Source organism: Schistocerca piceifrons, chromosome 3, assembly GCF_021461385.2.
Source record: "Schistocerca piceifrons isolate TAMUIC-IGC-003096 chromosome 3, iqSchPice1.1, whole genome shotgun sequence".
Classification (NCBI taxonomy): domain Eukaryota; kingdom Metazoa; phylum Arthropoda; class Insecta; order Orthoptera; family Acrididae; genus Schistocerca; species Schistocerca piceifrons.
Genome location: NC_060140.1, coordinates 63088028 through 63110530, shown reverse-complemented (window position 1 = coordinate 63110530; position 22503 = coordinate 63088028). Strand labels below are relative to the sequence as shown.

Genomic DNA, 22503 nt, shown 5'->3' with positions numbered 1-22503 from the left:
ATCGGTGTCTTAGGGAGCACGGAACATTCCAGCCTATGACTCGCGACTGGGGAAGACCTAGAACGACGAGGACACCTGCAATGGACGAGGCAATTCTTTGTGCAGTTGACGATAACCCTAATGTCAGCGTCAGAGAAGTTGCTGCTGTACAAGGTAATGTTGACCACGTCACTGTATGGAGAGTGCTACGGGAGAACCAGTTGTTTCCGTACCATGTACAGCATGTGCAGGCACTATCAGCAGCTGATTGGCCTCCACGGGTACACTTCTGCGAATGGTTCATCCAACAATGTGTCAATCCTCATTTCAGTGCAAATGTTCTCTTTACAGATGAGGCTTCATTCCAACGTGATCAAATTGTAAATTTTCACAATCAACACGTGTGGGCTGACGAGAATCCGCACGCAACTGTGCAATCACGTCATCAACACAGATTTTCTGTGCATGTTTGGGCAGGCATTGTTAGTGATGTCTTGATTGGGCCCCATGTTCTTCCACCTACGCTCAATGGAGCACGTTATCATGATTTCATATGGGATACTCTACCTGTGCTGCTAGAACATGTGCCTTTACAAGTACGACACAACATGTGGTTCATGCACGATGGAGCTCCTGCACATTTCAGTCGAAGTGTTCGTACGCTTCTCAACATCAGATTCGGTGACCGATGGATTGGTAGAGGCGGACCAATTCCATGGCCTCCACGCTCTCCTGACCTCAACCCTCTTGACTTTCATTTATGGGGGCATTTGAAAGCTCTTGTCTACGCAACCCCGGTACCAAATGTAGAGACTCTTCGTGCTCGTATTGTGGACGGCTGTGATACAATAGGCCATTCTTCAGGGCTGCATCAGCGCATCAGGGATTCCATGCGATGGAGGGTGGATGCATGTATCCTCGCTAACGGAGGACATTTTGAACATTTCCTGTAACAAAGTGTTTGAAGTCACGCTGGTACCTTCTGTTGCTGTGTGTTTCCATTAAATGATTAATGTGATTTGAAGAGAAGTAATAAAATGAGCTCTAACATGGAAAAAGTAAGCATGACCACATAACATATTTTCTTTCTTCGTGTGTGAGGAATGTTTCCTGAAAGTTTGGCCATACCTTTTTGTAACACTCTGTATACTGCAGTGACATAGGTTCCTTCCCTTGGTGGTGAACTGAGAATAAGTGCAACTACCATAGAATCCTGTACATTCTGAACAGAACACTTGCATAAAATCAATAACCATTAACAAGAGTCCTCAACAGAGCAAGCTGCTGTGTGTAACTATCCTTTTCCTGAAGATTGCTAACTTCCTGCTTAATGGTGTACACATAAGATGATGATTGTGTGATGCATCCTGCACAAAGGGGGCTACAGAATACTCTGCAGCATTGTCAATGTGCTCCCTATCTATCCCACGCTTCAAGCTCCAACCACTGGCTACCCTGGTAACTGGCAATGTTGCAGTTAGCACACACCGAGCCACTGTTTCTGCTTCCGACTCTCCCCAGTAGAAGTTACATGCTCAGAAAACTATTGCTGTCACTTCTGAACATAATACTTCTTATATCTGCTTTATGCCACCCATAATGAACTAGTGACTAATTAACACCACCATACCTACGCTAACACAAAAATCAGAACTGAATGTTGTATCTGCACCCCAAAACGCACAGGCAGATGCAGAAGAATGACACTATTGGCTGGATCACCACATGGTACACTGTTTCTTTTCACTGCACACTGCCCCAGCATCTGCTTTCTTGTGTGCACACTACTATAACAGTAATATTGTTATGGATAAATTAACTCCACAGATAATTTACTTGAAAACAGACATGCAGCATGTATAAGTTGTAAAATGTGAAATTTGTGAGCAATTTAAAACAACTGAAAATGAAAGCTGAAATAAATTGTCTCAAATGTCATGCATTTATAGACCTAGTTCCAATATGATTTAGAAAAAGCTCTGAATACAAAAATAATTTTTTTAAAAAAGCAGATAAAAACAGGACAATGCACTTCAGGATCCAGTGACCATAGAAAGTCACAGAATGTTCTCTAATACGCAAGTAGCAATAATGGTCCAATTTATGCAAATATATTTGTAGCTACGGGCTATTCCTCAAATGAAAAAGGAAATCAAATGTGGGTTTGTTAGATGCTTCAATCCTGTTTCCCTGAATAGATACAGAAAGTACTGAAACGCTACATCACAAGGTTTAGGTCAAAATTAGTACCCCATTGCTCCCATATACATCTTAATCACAACGTCACCTCACTTGGTGAGTAACAGTGAAGCCAGAAGTCTAAGATTCATGGGCTCTGAACCTAAAAATCTCAGTATTTCCTGTTTATAGTCGTTTGCTCAGTCTTTCATGAAATCTATGCACTTTTTCAAATTCAAATGAAGGCCTTACTGGATGAAAGCTTTATTTGTGACAGTCTTTTTGTTGGTACTATCTGCAACTCAGCATCTCCACTATATGGTGAGTAGCAACTTTCCTTTCATAATATTGTTACATTCCATCCTGGATTTTCCATTGTTTGATTGAGGTATTAGGATGTAATATTCCCAAAGAAAGGAAAGAAAAAACAAAGGTTAACTTTAAAAGTCTCTATATTTATAAAAATCATCTTCAAAAGATACAGGTATTGAGTATATACATGTTTATACAAAATGAAAAAATAAATAATTATGCTTTACTTATCATAAACTTAATTTTGGCGGTCTAATAATTCACTTACGATTTGTCCTCTTGTTGCTGGATCTCTTATTTATTGCTTCTTGCATCTTACTGTTTTATGTTCAGCAGGTAATGAAGTATTATTTGGCAGTATCTGTCATTTCCCTTTCTGACTGAACCTTACCAGATCCAATTTCTCCTTATTTCAAATGTCAGGAACTTTCGTAGTTCTAGTTTGTTAATTTGATTCACACTAAACACACAATATGCACGGCCACGGCCAAGTTGGACAATTTTATCCTCATTCTCATTGTTTATCAGACACACTTTATCCCATGTCCTTGTGTTTCATAAATAAATTTCATTCACAAAAAAAGCCAATGAAAGAAGATTTATGAAATTGGTTTTCTTCAAGATTGTCTAAGTCAACTGCAAAAAAGGAGATATTCATATGCAGTTGTCAGTTCCAGTTTTTCTTCTAAATTGGTATCTTCTGATCCCAGCTGTAGATGGCAGTTTAATAAAGCCATCACACATCCAGCACAGCAACCACCGTCATTACTCTTGGGAAAACAAATCAACTTTTTAAAATGTTGTAGAATCTTTCCAAGACATCGGAACTTCCATACAATACTTTGTGTCCTAGCGATGGAGGTATTTAAACTTGTGAAATTAACAAATCAGTTAATGCATACATTTCTATGTGCAAATAAACAAAAATGTTGTGTACAATACATTGTCTATGAAAACATGTAAACCATGAAATACCACAAAGCACAGTACAGTTGTTCATCACCCAATGGAAATTGAAGGTACAAGTTACAGACAGTAAATATCATCTATTAAAATAAAATTAGTTTAGAAATTTGCACACAAGTTAAAAATACATCCCACATAAAGGTGCCCGAGTTATGTGTCGACTATGATCTACAAGCAATCAAATAACTGGTGCATAAATCATGTAACAAAAATTAATACTATGCATTAGAGCCTACAACCTGTGGAAATCTCATAGAAGTTAGATATTTACAATACATGCTGCATAAAGCTGTCATTATATGGTGCACTGCATTTAATCACACCCTCTGCGGAAAAAATGGATTTTTTGATCAGTTATTATAAAAACCTAAACAATACTGTTAAAAACAGTTAAGTCTGTGCTTAAGTTAAGCTATGTGAGCACATAAAACAGTTCAACAGAACAATTTTTAATGAAGTGCGCAAACATAAAAATTATTTTAAAAAATATACTACACTTCATAAATTAAGTAACAAGTGAAAACAAAGAGTATGGTAGGTGTGCTTTTCTAATAATACAGAATGCAGAAACACACACACACACACACACACACACACACACACACACACACACACACACACACACAAAATTAATGCCGTCAAATAAAACTGACTGGATTCTATGTTGTGAAGTTACCTTATGAAGATCTCAATACAACACTAAAAGGAAGGTAGTAATACTCGAAAATACAACAGAAAAAGTAACATATCCATCAACTCTTCATGTACTAACAAGGAAGAGCTCTGTATATCTTCTAAGATATGTAGGCCCAAAAAAGAGCAAACATATTGATGATAGGCTATGAAAACCTCGTAACTCCATCTGTCTGTAAAAACTTTTAATTCCAGTAACCAGTAACTCCATAGCCTAAGAGAGATTTGAAAGTGCATGGATCTCTCTAATCTGTCAATAACTACACTTCTACTGTACTGTTACACATGGAGCAACTTTCTGTATCACTTTACATTACTTTTTAAGAAATCGTTTTCGCTTCACCTGCAAAATTTAACAAAATGAAGTAATGAGGCTTTCACTGCCCACCATTGACATATGTTTTATCAGATCTGTTAGGTGATGTTAGATTTTTCAATTTGGGTGACAATAACAGAGTCTACAGAAAGATAAATGACACATATCTTGCTCCGAGATGGCAAAGAATGCTGGAGTTTAATATGCCAGCAAAAACCAGTTTGTTAGAAAAACAGAAGTTCTGACTCAATGAGGATCAAGCTAAATTTAAATGGACAGGAACTGCGAAATAATATGGCACAACAACAAAAAATGTATAAAATGCAGTTGTGGAAATTCTTACCACAAGAAGGGACACATTAAGGGAGCATCTGCTACAACATACATACAAGTGATAGTGGAGTGAGCACTTGATGGAAAATTGTTGTGGTACACAGATTATAAAATGCTAAGATAACAATGGATATTAGACATAAGTACACACATATTAAATATGTTGATGTATGTTAACAATAGATGGGGGATGACATCACACAACAGAAATAACTTTCAGAGGAAAAGTTACAAAGCAGTTAGAGTAAGAGATCAGGAAAAATTGAACACAATTTTTGGGGGAACCACCTATTATTTACCATAAGCCAGAGAAAACCTAAAGCAGAATGCAGGACAGGGTTAAAAACTTCTCTCAAACAGGAATCCACAGTATTAATCACATCCTCTTTCAAAATGCATCTTGTCACAATTCATCAAACAAATTATGGTTATTAGCCAAGGAAATTGTTCATGCATCAACATATCAATCATGTTTCTTTTACTCTGGATGCACAGCTGCCACACCACCATTCTATGGGAAGCATTGATCTTAATTTATTGGCACACACATCATACTTATTTCAAGGCATTTTCAGTTTGGCATAACCTTTTCCTTTTGTTTCTTAACTGATGTGAAATCATACATATATCATGTGCTGTGTGTTCTATATTTGTGGCAAATTAAATTTATACCATACATGAATGTTTGCCCATATCCCATTTGTTTAAGTTAAACAAACATCTTTAACAAAAGTAACAATCAAATCAAAATTATAAGCATGGATGTCATGTGCAAACTAAAGTATAAAAGAGACATAATACAAACCAATTTGGATGTAATAAAATGATAATCTGTACAAAACATTAATCGGAAGGTATATCTTATGATTTACTCCTTAGAACAGAATTTTTACATGTAACTAGAGATTGTCGGTTAATGACAAATTTAACATGGCACCACGCTCATAATGCGCGACAGCAAATGGACAGTTTAATCTCTGACATTCAAGTGGAAAGCTAAATGCAATAACTAGACAAGATTTGCCTTCACCAGTCTGCACATTGATCCAGCAATAGTTTGCACATGTAAATCCTGAAATTTTCCAGGCCCTGTACCCTCCTGATTACTGTATTAGTACACGACTTGCATGCAAAATACACTATCAGTGCAGGGAACTACTTACTGATGTTTCACTCAGAACCACAAAAACTAGCTGTTCTTGATTAATATGCTGCAAAAATCTCACTGTCTCCTTCTTATCAAGCAAAAAGAACATACTGGTTGGGAAAATTATTTTCCACTCTAGTTATGTTGTTTCCTCTTTTCTTACCATAACAATGAATAATGAGCATGCATAGCCCGACAGTAAGTTAAGCCAAGTTGATGACTACAAATGAAATATTCTCTAAAATCTCAGTAAACCAAGTGACTAAGTACTTTAATTAAATAGATAAATGACACTACAACTTACCAAAGGGAAACAGTGCTTTTCACCAGTTGAGGAACTGCATCTACAACAAAAAAATTCAACAGTTTTTGTGATTTAAAAATAGCTACAACCAAGGCAGCCCTATTCAGGTTTAAAAATAATAAGAGGCGATCAAAGAGTTTCTATTTGAGAGCTCTGCTGCACCTTATTTGCAATGTAGTGCAACTCCAACACGGGTGTATAAGCACTGACATGAGGTGAGAGATTTATATGGCATTCGTGTCTCTCTGACATGCATGCACTACATGTAGAAACGTGAGTTATGACCACGTTATTACCGAATGCATGCAAGCAGGACCAATGTGCTGTTTTTCTTTTCTTAGCTACTCAAAAACAAACACCTGTAGACATCCATCTGAGAATGAAGAATATCTGTGTGTGTGTGTGTGTGTGTGTGTGTGTGTGTGTGTGTGTGTGTGTGTGTGTGTGTGCGCGTGCGTGCTCGCGCGCGCTTGCGCGCCTAAAGCCACAACTGTGGAATGGTACACCACAGGGTGTGGCGTGATAACACATGTCCCCATATCGCAAATGTCATAATGCAGAAGTTACTCCAAAAACATCTTTAAGGGTCAACAATTCCTGTCAGACAAGGATGTGCAGCAGGCAGTTACGGACTACTTCAGGCAGCAGGATATTGCATTTTACCAAATGGTTACCTTCAAACAGCAGCACTGCCTCACGGCTCATAGCCATTTTGCATGACTGGCATACCGAATGGATTGTACGACCTTCAAACAGAACATTCTGATCGCCCATTATATTTATATTTGAGACAAATGTATTGAATAAGATTAGCATGCAAATAAGACTAACAAAATCAATCAAATCTATAGCTTTTGGAATTTGACACGCTTGAGATGGAGAATGCACATATATGAACAGTTAGAAATGGGGAAAAGTGTAAGTGGTCAAGCAAAGAAAATGCCGCACCAAACTCTGGATCAGGAGACAGACAACATGCAGAAAATATATTAATAAAGAAAGAATGGTGCAAAAGTAAGGCTGACTTTACTTCACTGAAAAGGCATACACAAAAATATTTAGTGATAGACAGCCTTTATTAAGTTTGTTGCTGAAAAGTTGTGTGTCTATTTGCGTAGTTCACATACTTGCCGCTCACGGTGCTGCTGCTGTTCATCCCGGTATTACAGGTGTTGTATATCGCCGCAAATGTTTCCTAACATACCTTTGGTTATTTCCCATATTTCACAGGACATATAGTTCTTCAGATCATCCAGCTGTCAAAGTAAGGAGGGGAATGACTGTTGAAGTATGCATAAAACCCGTTTTCACACCACATTAAATCAAATAAAATTCATTGGTTTGGAAGCATCTCAAAAACCTCGAGGTATATATTCTTGATCTATCCCAACAAAAAGAAATCACTAATTGTAAACTCAAGTAACTGTTGAAACCAGAGCTGCACCAGCGTAGGTAGAATTATTGCAGCCAAGAAAGATCCAGTATTCTGGTACAGTGGCATCCAGGTGCTCATGGACGTTTATGTGGAAATGGGAGGAGCATCACCCTGTTGAAAGACAAAATCAGGAAGAATTTCCTCTAGATAACACATTAGACACACAACGTGTTCACTTCTGGTTAGCCTCTCTCGTTTTCCACAATGACTGTTCTCTAATCCACATATCAGTATTAGGACAGTTGACATTTTCGCTGGATCATTGTAGATTAACCTTTCACAAAACTATACTACTGTAACAAATTTCTGACGTCACCACAAAGAGTTAGTCTTTATCAGCCAGTGTCAAACTCTGGGTATGCTCCAAAAGGTGGAATGTGATCTACCTAACTCATGACTAATTTTCATTATCAGTTTAAGTGGACTTCTTACATAGCCAGTTCGGATCGTCTCCCCTGCCTCATTCAACATCTGCTCGTACGAAAGACATTTTACATGACACACTTCCAAGTGGATTAGACTTCTGTATATAAAGTGATAATGCAGTGCCTACCCAGTGGAAATTTGTTACAACTGTGTTCTGAAATGTATTTGCACCATTAAAATAACCAACACTTTTGCAAATTTCAATGAACACCTTTCCTTTCTCACACGGTTGTAACTTAGGAAACAGGAGCAATAGAACTTTAATTCAATCAATTGGACGAGATGGCCATGGTGGTAGCAAGTATTTGAAAGATTTGCCAGCTCCGACCACAGTGTTTTGTAACACTAATCATGTTCTTATACAAACAATCCATGTTGTTGTTGTTGTTGTTGTTGTTGTGGTCTTCAGTCCTGAGACTGGTTTGATGCAGCTCTCCATGCTACTCTATCCTGTGCAAGCTTTTTCATCTCCCAGTACCTACTGCAACCTACATCCTTCTGAATCTGCTTAGTGTATTCATCTCTTGGTCTCCCTCTACGATTTTTACCCTCCATGCTGCCCTCCAATACTAAATTGGTAATCCCTTGATGCCTCAGAACATGTCCTACCAACCGATCCCTTCTTCTGGTCAAGTTGTCCCACAGACTTCTCTTCTCCCCAATGCTATTCAATACTTCCTCATTAGTTATGTGATCTACTCATGTAATCTTCAGCATTCTTCTGTAGCACCACATTTTGAAAGCTTCTATTCTCTTCTTGTCCAAACTATTTATCGTCCATGTTTCACTTCCATACATGGCTACACTCCATACGAATACTTTCAGAAATGACTTCCTGACACTTAAATCAATACTGGATGTTAACAAATTTCTCTTTTTCAGAAACGCTTTCCTTGCCATTGCCAGTCTACATTTTATATCCTCTCTACTTCGATAATCTTCAGTTATTTTGCTCCCCAAATAGCAAAACTCCTTTACTTACTGTCTCATTTCCTGATCTAACTCCCTCAGCATCACCCGACTTAATTCAACTACATTCCATTATCCTCGTTTTGCTTTTGTTGATGTTCATCTTATATCCTCCTTTCAAGACACTGTCCATTCCGTTCAACTGCTCTTCCAAGTCCTTTGCTGTCTCTGACAGAATTACAATGTCATCGGCGAACCTCAAAGTTATTATTTCATCTCCATGGATTTTAATACCTACTCCGAATTTTTCTTTTGTATCCTTTACTGCTTGCTCAATATACAGATTGAATAGCATCGGGGAGAGGCTACAACCCAGTCTCACTCCCTTCCCAACCACTGCTTCCCTTTCATGTCCCTCGACTCTTATAACTGCCATCTGGTTTCTGTACAAATTGTAAATAGCCTTTCGCTCCCTGTATTTTACCCCTCCCACCTTTAGAATTTGAAAGAGAGTATTCTAGTCAATATTGTCAAAAGCTTTCTCTAAGTCTACAAACGCTAGACACGTAGGTTTGCCTTTCCTTAATCTTTCTTCTAAGATAAAGTCGTAAGGTCAGTATTGCCTCATGTGTTTCAGTATTTCTACGGAATCCAAACTGATCTTCCCCGAGGTCGGCTTCTACTAGTTTTTCCATTCGTCTGTAAAGAATTTGTGTTAGTATTTTGCAGCTGTGGCTTATTAAACTGATTGTTTGGTAATTTTCACATCTGTCAACACCTGCTTTCTTTGGGATTGGAATTATTATATTCTTCTTGAAGTCTGAGGGTATTTCGCCTGTTTCATACATCTTGCTCACCAAATGGTAGAGTTTTGTCAGGACTGGCTCTCCCAAGGCCGTCAGTAGTTCCAATGGAATGTTGTCTACTCCGGGGGCCTTGTTTCGACTCAGGTCTTTCAGTGCTCCGTCAAACTCTTCACGCAGTATCGTATCTGCCATTTCATCTTCATCTACATCCTCTTCCATTTCCATAATATTGTCCTCAAGTACATCGCCCTTGTATAGACCCTCTATATACTCCTTCCACCTTTGTTCTTTCCCTTCTTTGCTTAGAACTGGGTTTCCATCTGAGCTCTTGATGTTCATACAAGTGGTTCTCTTATCTCCAAAGGTCTCTTTAATTTTCCTGTTGGCAGTATCTATGTTACCCCTAGTGAGATAAGCCTCTACATCCTTACATTTGTCCTCTAGCCATCCCTGCTTAGCCATTTTGCACTTCCTGTCAATCTCATTTTTGAGACATTTGTATTCCTTTTTGCCCGCTTCATTTACTACATTTTTATATTTTCTCCTTTCATCAATTAAATTCAATATTTCTTCTGTTACCCAAGGAAGTTTTCAAAATTCTCACATGAATGGAGCAAAATCTCTCAAAACATATTATGTGCATAATAATGAGATTACCATTAAGGATCATTGTAATTGACACTTATTTCCAGCACAAAGTATGTGAACCACAGTAAACAGACAAACTTTTACCTTATGGATAACAAACTTATGAAGATTGTCTATAATTGTGAACTCAATAATGTATTTCAATAAATACCAAATCAGTTTCACTTTTGCACTGTGTTTTATTAAAACCATGGAGAAACTAACAATTTTATGAATAATTCTGTATCAGGGACCAATAGTGAACAGAAACCCAAGATTCAAGTCCCAGAGCATCCAAGATAAGATGGCTATAACTGGTAAGACAAAGATATGCAGAAAATTCTGAAGTAAACATAGCATTTAAATGGAAGTGAAAGTATGTGACTGAATTAATGGTATCACAAGGACACTGACTGAGAAGAGTCACAACAGTAACCCTTACATTGTTCTAAACAAAGCTCAATAACTAATTGTTGCTGATCTAACCATAATTTTACCTCAAATTTTATAGTCATCGTGCCAATATAAAATGAAAGAAAAACTTGTAGGTACATTGACAGGGGTGTTCTCATATGACTCCTTTCTGTTTATTGAATAGTTTTTGCCAGACAGGTTCCGAGTATGTCCCTGAGCATGTGTGTGTGTGTGTGTGTGTGTGTGTGTGTGTGTGTGTGTGTGTGTGTGTGTGTCTGCGCACACGCGCATACATATGCATGCACATGCATGCCTCCATATAAAACATTTAGCAATGTGATAATTACTAATAGTTACTAAAAATATCTGAATATTTACATCACATCACATAGAAAGTTAATTATCTGTGAGGATATTATCAAAATATTTCTAGTACTTTTAAAGGGGACTGATTTTATGATATACTATCTGTTTACAAACATGTTGCCATGGCTCTCTTTGGTTAAATGGAAAAGAAAAAGAGAGAAAACACACACTTCTTATATGAATAGGAATTAGATTTATGTCCTAATTTCCTTCTCACCCTTGTCTGTCCATCTCCTATGTCCATTTCCTTCCACCCTTCTGTCCTCCTATTACGCATCCCCCTCTGACCTTGAGCTTCATTGTTATTGCAAATTTAGATTCTGTAGTAGTTCTTATCATACAATGGTAGGCCATATATACAACTTTCCTGTTTCCTAACAACGTTGCACTATTCTTTATACATAAAAATTTGAAGTAAATTCATAGAGTACTGTGGTGGGTGTACTGTAAGACCTTCGGTACACACACCATTAGATTATTTGACTTGTCTCTCTAATGAAGTAGGCAAGTGTCAGCAATATGTCTCGTGGTCTTATTGTGGCGTGCTTATCTTCTGCTGTTAGGTCAGACGATAGAAATGCCACTTGCACGCTTAGAGTAGCAGATTGACGGTGACCAACTTTAAATGGAACTCGATTAATTTTCACACACATTTATTAAAATAATAAAAAATATAGACATTACGTAACTTTATTCTGGATGCTGTTTACAATTGACAATCTGAAGTTCCTTTGGTCTTGGCACGTTAATCTTAGTCTCACGTATCTCTGATACTTGACAAAGAGTGTATACATTTCTCTTCATGACTATGTACAGGAATATGATAATCTTATTAGGCGCAGACTGAAACTTGACTACAGACTAATGCAGACTAACACAGACTGACTAATCAGAGGTCTGTACACTCGTTATAATACCTCGCGCCTTCAGGTATCACTGCGCGAGTGTGATCCACGAGGAGAAAAGGTTCTACATTAGCAGCAATTTCATTGGCTGCGTTACATATTAATACACGGATCGGTGGAAGCAGAATTTGGTCCGTCTTTATGGCAGTGCCATCTCGTACTGCGGAGACGGACGAGCGCTGTGCCTGCGCTGTTGTGCTTAACGGGGCGCGCTCTAGTGGAAAAGTTGTGTACGCGCTGGCTACGCGGAACTATGTACACAACAAGTACTTTGGGATTTTGGACAACCATTCAGTCATCGTCATTGGAGATTGCTAGTTCACATTGCAAACTTTATATCAAAAATTAGCAGAGACACACGCACAAAGACACCTACTACATAAGCGACCTCTGTCGAGTTCCGTACCCTTTTGCTCCATCTACAGCGTGCAGGTGCATGCGTATTGGTGATACTACATGAGCACTGTGTCGGAATGCACACTTGCACCTGTAGTATTACCGTTACACAGTTCTTTTATGCCATACATGGACCAATATTCGAAGAGTGCGCTCAACGGCAAGGTTATCTGCACCCTTACACTCATTAAAACAAACATAGCTACAACTCCGAAAATTGTTCCACACTCTTGCACTCGAGGCGACCACAAAATGACTTTCTCACATGTGCTAAAACAACAGAGAAAAGGTAAAATTAGCTCTCACAAGATTAAAACAAGTAAAACAAGAAAGGAGCTAAAAGAAAGGCACAAAACTAAAAGAAAGGCTGACCACTTCCAAAAAACATGGATGCGCCAGTCACCCTGTTAATACATTAAAAACCATCTCCCTAAAATCTTGGGAAACATGTTGGGAAATTCAAAAAACTTTAAAACTCTAACCACATTTGCTTGAACATTACTTAAACTAGAGGGCAGATCCAACAGCAAATCCGCAATGGCCCGCGGGTCAGAAAATAAAAGAACAGCTCAATAAAATGTGGCACAGTGTTATCTGTATGCCACAAGCACCACACATTGGTGAGTCCTCTCGTCAGAGCAAGCAGCCATGCATCACAGGGCTGTGTCCTATGCGAAGATGAGTGAGGAGGATCTAGTCTCATCAACATAGCTGGAAGGCAGTCTGACATTTAGAACACAATCTGGGAAACCGACAGAGCATGCAATGGAGTCCCCCTGTTAGGACCCATTCGTTAAGAGAGTTGCATAGTTGTCGTGCTCATGCAAAATGTCAGAAAATATCACATTAAAAACTGGAGGAGGAGTTCAATCTCCCTGTGCTGCACTAAATCTAAAATTACCCTGCAGTAACCAGGGTGGCAGACAATTAAAACCCTGATTTGAGATTGTACTTTCTCTATACGAAGTGACTCCAACACATACTGCATGTGATCCTAAACAGCATTGTGGCTCATGGAAGGTTGGAGAAAAGGCGTTCCAGAGACAGACAAGCAACAGTATGGTATGCAGGTGACAGTGGAGCTGCAAGGAACTTGCAGACCTATCAGTACCCGTGGTCAGCCGAATACCCTCATGGTGGATAATGTCAGTGAGCTTCAAACAAGAAGGCCTCACCGATCAATGCACCGTCACCCATAGTTCAGCTGCGAACACATGAAAGCCCTATAAAACTGTAACAGACACACCCTGTCCATTCCCCAAGACCCGTGACTAAGGCATTTCAGGACATTCAGTGCCCTGAGGGTTCTGACTTTCGGTCTCTCTGATGTGGCAACCATGACAATTTAGAGTAAAAAATGAGGCCCAAGAACCTCACGAGTCTCTAAAATGTAGGATGAAGTCCTGAAAATCTGTCTTCGCAGCCCATGCCTCCAGCCTCTGCAACATAAGATGCAACTAATGTGCTGTGATACTGGAGGAGGAACAGAAAACAGCAAAATCAACCACAAATAAAGAGCACTGTGTGGATTCCTTATGGACCCCTTACCGTAGACATGATACTGTTGATGGCTATGGCAAAGAGGGTAACACTTTAAACACTGCCCTGAGGGACACCATTCTTCTTCTCAAAACAACAGTGTGTCATCAACTAGGGTTCTAAAAAACCGTTGAGATAGGAAAGACCGTATGAAGATGAGGTGGTGGCCACAAAAGCACCATTGACGCAGTTGTGTGAGAATATAGTGTCTCCAAGTATTATCGTACGCCTTACTGATCTCCAAGAATATGCCGATACAGTGATATTTTCATAAAAAAGCCTGCTGAAGAGACACCTCTAGTAGGGTCTCTAGTAGTGTCAGGCTGTCGACAGTGGAGAAAACTCTGCAGAATCCACACTGAGAATGGCTAATGACTTGCCGTGTCTCTAACAAGGACCAGACAAAGGTTAACCATTTGCTCCAGGGTCTTTGCTACATAACTCGTTAAGGCGATACTCTGGGACAGGTGCAGTCCTTTCCTGGTTTGAGGAGAGGTACCAAAATTGCCTCTCTCCATGAGCTGGAGAGTTGACCTGACTGCCGTATTAAATTAAAACGTTTGAGGATGATTTCCTATGACACTGCTGGCAAATGTCGATGCATGCAATACCTGATTTGATCATGACTGGGTGCAGTGTCACGAGTGTCAGACAGTGCTGATTCCAGCTCCCACAAGGAGAAAGGACTCAAAATTGTGGGATCTGAAATCCAAATTGCCCCTCTCTACAGTCGCGCAGTAGTGGCGACACACCAGATCTTGTCTGGCATTCACAGTAGTTTTCGCAAAATGCCAGTGTCTAAGCAATGTCTCCAAATGTTCAGAACCCCTGTTTCAGCACTGCTGCTATCAGTAAATAACTGTTTACTGGAAATCCTCTAGATGGCTTCTCATCCTTTTGTAGACCAAGAGGAACAACCAACAAGAGTCCAGGAACACTTCCCATGACCTTTTGCTCTCCTTAATTACACGCCTAGCCTTGGCTCCAACAACTCTAACCTACAGAAATAGAATCCATCATAAAGTCCTTGAAATCAAATCATTCTAGTGGTTATGATAACATATCAACAAAGTTAATAAAGGAGTGTTCATGTGAGCTTAGTCATATCTTAAGTTATTTGTGTAATCAATCACTTGTAGCAGGAACATTCCCACCTCTCCAAAAGGAAGGGGACAAATAAATGCCGTCAAATTACCGACCAATCTCACTCTTGCAGCTTTTTCAAAAATCTTTGAAAAGGTTATGTTCAAGCATCTACTTAAGCACCTTAGTGAAAATAACATACTGTCAAAGTCACAGATTGGGTTTCTTAAGGGTTTTGATATTGAGAAAGCTATTTACACTTACAGTGAAAATGTCCTTAATTCATTGGACAACAAATTAGAGGCAACTGGCATATTCTGTGACCTATCAAAGGCGTTTGACTGTGTGAATCACAGCATTCTTTTAAGTAAATTAAAATATTATGGCGTCACTGGTAGTGCTGCAAAGTGGTTTCAGTCATATCTTACTAATAGAAAAGAAAGGGTGTCAATATGTAACACTTCAGCAGTAGGTAATCGGACATCATCTGACTGGGAAGAAATTACATGTGGTGTTCCTCAAGGTTTCATACTAGGTCCACTACTGTTTCTTGTGTATATTAATGACCTGTCATCTGTTACATTACCAGATTCCAAGTTTGTCTTATTTGCAGATGATACAAACATTGCAATAAATAGTAAATCAAATATAAATTTAGAAAGGGCAGCTAATCAAATTTTTACCGACATTAATAAGTGGTTCACAGCCAATTCACTGTCATTAAACTTTGAGAAGACCACTATATGCAGTTCAGAACTTCCAAGAGATTTCCTTCTGGTGTGTGTATAAAATATGACGACATGGAAATAGGAGAAGTTGAGAGTGTAAAATTCTTGGGATTACAACTTGATAATAAATTCACTTGGGAGCATAGACTAACGAACTGCTAAAGCACCTAAACAAGTCTGTGTCTGCAATGCAAATGATGTCAGACACAGGAGATATAAATATAAAAAAAACTGGCATATTTTGCTAATTTTCACTCCATTACATCATATGGTATCATATTTTGGGCTAACTCCACAAACAGAGAAAAAATTTTTAGAGTACAGAAGCGTATAATAAGAGTAATGAGTAGTGTAAATCCAATAACAACATGTCGAAACCTATTCAAAGAATTGGGCATATTAAACACAGATTCTCAGTATATCTATTCCTTAATGAAGGAATGAGATCCCACACGTATAATATGGCAAGGATATGATGTCGCCAGGTCGTGTCGTATGCTTTTCGTAAATAAAAAAAGACAGCAATCAAGTGTAGGCGTCTGGAAAAGGCTGTTCGGATGGCAGACTCTAGGGACACAAGATTATCAGTGGTTGCGCGACCCTGGCAGAAGCCGCCCTGACGAGGAGCCAGTAGGCCACATGACTAGGACCCGACCCAACCCAACCACCAACACACCATACGTTCCAGCAGCTTACAAACAACGTTAGTAAGGCTGATGGACCGATAGCTATCCACATAAAGTGGTTTCTTACTGGGTTTGAGCATCAGAATGATGGTGCTCTCCCGCCATTGCGATGGAAAAATGCCATTGCGCCAGATCTGGTTGAAGATGAAGAGGAGATGTTGCTTGTAGTCAGAAGAGAGATGTTTAATCATCAGACTGTGGATCCAATCTGGTCCAGGAGCTGTGTCGAGGCAATGTGCAAGGGCACTGAGAAGCTCCCAGTTCATAAGTTGGGCGTTATAGGACTCACTGTGGCGTGTAGTGAATGAGAGTACTTTCCCTTCCAACTGCCATTTGAGAGTGCGAAAGGCTGGGGGAGAATTCTCCGACATTGAGGCTCCAGCAAAGTGCTCAGCAATCATGTTTGCGTCGGCAGATAACACGCCATTTATGTTAACACCAGGAACACCTCTTGGAGTCTGGTACCCAAAAACACGTTTGATCTTTGGCCAGACTTGGGAAGGTGACGTACGGCACCCAATGGTCGAGACGTATCTCTCCCAACACTCCTGCTTCCGTCGTTTGAAAAGTTGGCAAACGCGAGCACGGAGCTGTTTGAAGGCTCCAGGGAAGGGTGCCACTTATGCTGCTGTAGAGCTCGCCGACACTCCTTAATTGCTTCAGCGACTTCCAGCGACCACCAAGGGACTGTCTTTCGCCGGGGGCACCCTAAAGAGTAAGGGATTGTGTTTTCTGCCACAGAAACTACTGTTGTTGTCACCTGCTCAACCATCACATCGATGTTACCGTGTGGGTGAGATTCAATGGTGACAGCAAAGGTCAAAGTTTCCCAGTCTGCCTTGTTTAAAGCCCATCTGGGAAGGTGTCCGTGGGCTTGAGACCGGGGCAGTGACAAAAAGATGGGGAAGTGGTCACTACCACAAAGGTCGTCATGTGCTCACCAGTGTATGGATGGGAGAAGTCCTGGGCTGCAAATTGATAAATCAATGGCAGAGTAACTACCTCAAGCCACACTGAAATATGTGGCAGCTCCAGTATTTATGAGGCAGAGGTCAAACTGAGACTGTAAAGTTTCGACATCTTGGCCAGTAAGCACAGTGCCACCCCACAAGGGGTTTATGGGCATTTAAATCTCCCAAAAGTAGGAAAGGTTCAGGGAGTTGATCAATCAGTGCAGCTAATACATTGAAGGGTACTGCACCATCTGGAGGAAGATATACATTGCAGACAGTTATTTCCTGTGTAGTCCGTATTCTGACAGCCACAGTTTCAAGAGGGGTTTGAGTTTAGGACATTAACACGAAGTCCACCTGACACACTATTATAGTCGCCACGGTTCCTGTAATATCCCGTATAGCCACAGAGGGCAGGGGTCTGCATTGCCGGGAACCAGGTTTCCTGGAGGGCAATGCAGAAAGCAGGTGTAAAGCTTAACAGTTGCCGTAGCTCAGCCAGGTGGTGGAAAAATCTTCCGGAATTCCACTGGAGGATGACCTTATCGTGAGACAGGGAACACTCGATGAGGCAGTGTACGCATCAGGGTCACCTGCTGCCACCCAACTTTTTGCCTGAGCAGTCTATATCCATTGTGTCTGAGGGTCCGGAGAGATCTAGGTCCTCAGCGGATGCCAGAATCTCCACCCCATCCTCAGACGCAGAGCTTGGTGGTAGCAGTGGTGTGGGTGCCACCACAAGTTCCTTGTTCTTGGGGTCTTCTTTTCCGATTTCTCGCACTGTTCCTTGGGTTTCCCTCGCTGGAAGGACTTAACTGAATGAGTCCCCAGGACGACCAGCTGCTTTTGGACTCTTCAGCCATTGGCGGGTGTCATTTTTCCCAATAGCAGAAACCTGGGAAGGGAGTGACCCAAGGGACCCCGTCCTAGTGAGAGGAGCCGAAGAAGCCTTATGCTTCTCTGGCTCAGAAGTGGGGACTAAAATCTCCAATGGTTGGGGGGGAGGGGGGGGGGGGGGGCGGGGGGTTTTGCTCCTGAAGTAGGTGGTGCGGGAGCAACAGAGAGAGAAGTGGCCCCCACCATCAAGAGAGCAGGTGTAGTCTCCCGGTTCTGAGAGGCGACAGGAATTCGAGGAACTGATGGGGCGACAACTGTTCTCGTAGTGGCGGCATATGAAGAGGTCATTGCCACAAGATGTAGGCGCTCAAATTTCCTCTTAGCCTCAGTGTATGTCAGTCGAGGGTCTTATATTACATGATTTTCCCCTTTTTCTGTAAAATCCTGCAGTCTGGTGAGTACGGTGAATGATGCTCTCCGCAGTTGACAGGTTGGGAGGTGGGGCACATGGTGCATTGAGATGCAATGGACATCCACAATCTCGACAGGTGGGGCTGGAAGTACAGCAAGAAGACATATGGCCAAACTTTCAGCACTTAAAGCACTGCATCGAGGTAGGGATATATGGCTTGAAGTCACAGCGGTAGACCATCACCTTGACCTTCTTGGGCAATGTGCCACCCTCGAAAGCCAAGATGAAGGTACCATTGGCAACCTTGCTACCCCTCAGACTCCGATTGATGCGCCAGACAAAATTAACACCTCACCGCTCTAAACTGGCGCGCAGCTTCTTGTCAGAGTGCAAAAGAAGGTCCCTGTGGAATATAATACCCTGGACCATATTTAAGCACTTATGAGACGAGACGGTAACAGAAACATCCCCCGACTTCCCACAAGCACATAATGCCCGTGACTGGGCAGAGGATGCTGTTTTTATCAAAACTGACCCAGAACTCATTTTGGACAAGCCCTCCACCTCCCCAACCTTTCCTTCAAATGCTCCACAAAAAATTAAGGCTTCATGGACATGAAAGATTCCCCATCAACTCGTGTACATATGAGGTACCAGGGCGAATAAACTACACTGCCAGCCTTAGCCTAGTGGCCCTCCCATGGTGTGACCAGGGAGGGGAACAACTTGAAGTCATATTTCTTCCCACTGAAATAAGACTGCCCACTTAAGAGACTGCTGGCGGCAGACCACCAGCATGTGATTATGTATTACGCTTCATGGCGTGTCATACGCCCTGATGCCACCCACTCCGACCAGGGGACCTCCCCACGGGCACCACCCTGCCGCAGCAAAGGCCACATGGCAGGATGGCCATTGCTGGGAATCCCGATGCCCCAGGGTGATGGGCATCTACTCCTTGGCATACGTGGGGAGTTAACAGCGCGGGCATCAGCAGAGCGATCCCTGTGTTGTCAGGGGGCTACAACCAACAGGGTACATAGCGGCCCCACCATAATGGACCGGCTACCGTGCTGGATATAAGATGCAAAGAAGTCCATGGTCGTTGGCACAGAAAGTGACACTGCGTAGTGCATGGTGGAAAACGCACCCAGGAAGATGTCCTTGCCCAAGAGATGTAGAATGGGCGGGACTGCAATGCGACAACAAGAAAGTGGGCTGAAGATCTCAATGCACGATGGACATGATGCACCACGTAAGGCGTCATTCCCCAGTTGGCTCGCTCTTTGAGAAAATTTTGAAAAATGGAGGTCAAACCCTACAGGGGACCAAAACATAAAGGTTGAAAGGTGTAAGACTCCTTTTAGTCACCTCTTACGACAGGCAGGAATACCACGGGGCTTTTCTAATCCCCAGACCAACAGGGGAGAGCTTCTGAGGAAGTTAATTAGGATACAGTATATGAAATTCTAAAGGTAGTACGGGTAAAATGTTATCGACAATTTATAGCACAAACAGACTCAAGTTATAAGACTGAGGCCATAAAAGAGAAACACTAGTTCAGAAAGGAGCATCACGGGGGTGTAGCCTCTCCTTGATGTTATTCAACCTGTTCGCTGAGCAAACTGTGAAAGAAGTCAAACAGAAATATGTAACGGAAATTCAATGTCAGGGAGAAGGAATCAAAATTAGAGGTTTCCCGAAGACACCGTAATTCTGTCAGGGACAGCAAGAGACTTGCAAGAGCAAGTCACATTAATGAATACTGTGTCTTGGAAAGAGGTTGTTACACGAATGTTAATAAAAGTGGAGCAAGGTAAATGAATGTAGCTGAATTAAATCAGGTGATACTGAACAAATTAGATTAGGAAATGACACTGAAAGTAGTCTATGAGTTTCGCTGTTCGTTCAGGAAAATAACTAACGATGACAAAGTAGGGAGGTTATAAAATGGAGGTTGGCTATAGTAAAAAAAACCATTTAAGGAAAAAAGGAATTTATTGACATCTATTACAATTCAAGTGTTAGGAAGTTGTTTCGAAAAGTATTTGGCTCTGGAGTAGCCTCCTACAAAGTGAAATGCCAATAATAAGCATTTCAGACAAGAAAAGAATAAGCTTTTGTAATGTGGGGCTACGGAAGAATGCTGAATGATATTCAATCTTATCGAATAACTAATGAAGTGGTACTGAATCAAAATGGGGGGGGGGGGGGAATAAATTTATGGCATAACTTGACTAAAAAGGGATCGCATGATAGGACAATGGAAGGAAATGTAGGATCAGGGAGGGGTAAAAATTGTAAAGAGAGACCAGTGAATGAACACATTAAACATATTAAAATGGAATTTGGTTGCAGTAATTATTCAGATACAAGGAGACACGCACAGAACAGAGAGAAGTGTGGAGACCCACAGGAGCCCAGTCTTCGGGCTGACCACCACCACCACGCACCAATGCATCATCTGGGACAATTCATAGGAGCCCTAAAATTACTACAGGAAGCTGATCTGTTCACATTCCATGCTCTTACATTTAATATTTGGCTCAATACAAATGATCACTATTAATTCACCAGAGGTGTTTTTCATCCTAGGTCTTTACATTCGTTAAAAGTTAGTTTATGAAGTGGTGACTTCATCAGTCTGTTGTGAAACTTGCCTTGCCAGAAGCTAGTCAAGTGAGAAACTGTTAATCTCTATATTACTTTAGAAACATAACAGAACTGCATGTTTCTCCAAAACCACTGTGTAACCTTGGCTAGTATTGTGCCTAATAACTCACAGGACTATCCTTTACCACTTCCACACAGCAACTTCAAATATCCTCATATCATCCACATACATTATACATATTGTCATAGCACATTGCCAAAATCTAATGAATGCTTATGATAGATCTTGGCTTGGCTCACTTCAACCTATGAAACTAAGTATACTTCGAATTCCTTTTTCTCATGGGTGATTTTGGTTTTCTTTGTCCAACAACACAGTAGAGAACAGTTAATGGTGTGCTTTCAGGTGTTCAGCCAAGTTTCTGATTTCATTTATCTGGACAATATTTTGATGACCAATCCAGTTGTGTTTTCCAGGGTGTGTGTGCTAAATTGTTACGCATACCCATCAGAGGTCTCCATCTGGCTTTTACACTCGCTTGAATTGTACGGAGCGTGTAGCTGCGTTCTTAGAGTTGTATAGATTGTGTACCTTTGTGTTGTCAACTAAGTAATTAATTTAATTTTCCTGCACAATATTTTGAAGAATGACCCAGTTGGGTTCTTCAGCTGGTGCAAGTTGCCTACTCCAACAATACCTGACAGATCCAAAATACACAGTTGTTTTATAATGTGCACTTACGCAGAAAATAAATTTTGTTACTAATGGTGATTAACAAAATTTAGGATGTTTGCAACTTACTCAAGAGTACTTTTTAACAAAGGTGGGGTCGGGAAGGGAAGGGGCAACAACTACTGTTTACTCTTACCCCATGTGCACATTTATATAATCACTGTAAGTACTTATTCAAATGTCACTGTGTTGTCACACAAAATGTAAAATATTGTCTGCAACAACTTTCACAGGAACAACATATATTCAGTATGTACACCTATTTGCTACAATGAATTTTAACATGGACAATGTCTTTCATGCTGGTTCACCTATAAGACAGAAGTTACTCCTCAGTAACACTGATCACGCACTTCCAAGTAGTTAGACAGTGCAGGTAGGTACAAAAGTTCAAATTTTTCCTCTAT

At 40.7% G+C, this 22503-nt stretch overlaps 1 protein-coding gene across 1 annotated transcript in view; it reads right to left on the bottom strand.

Annotated features, from left to right (window-relative positions):
* Nucleotides 1–2591: 2591 nt before the first annotated feature.
* LOC124787718 overlaps nucleotides 2592–22503 on the bottom strand; it is a 78170-nt gene continuing 58258 nt past the window's right edge. The window contains exons 7-8 of the mRNA XM_047254562.1: nucleotides 6229–6268; nucleotides 2592–3239 (exon numbers count right to left, since the gene is read on the bottom strand). The gene's annotated coding sequence lies outside the window, so the exon portion shown is untranslated. The remainder of the gene's footprint in view (nucleotides 3240–6228; nucleotides 6269–22503) is intronic.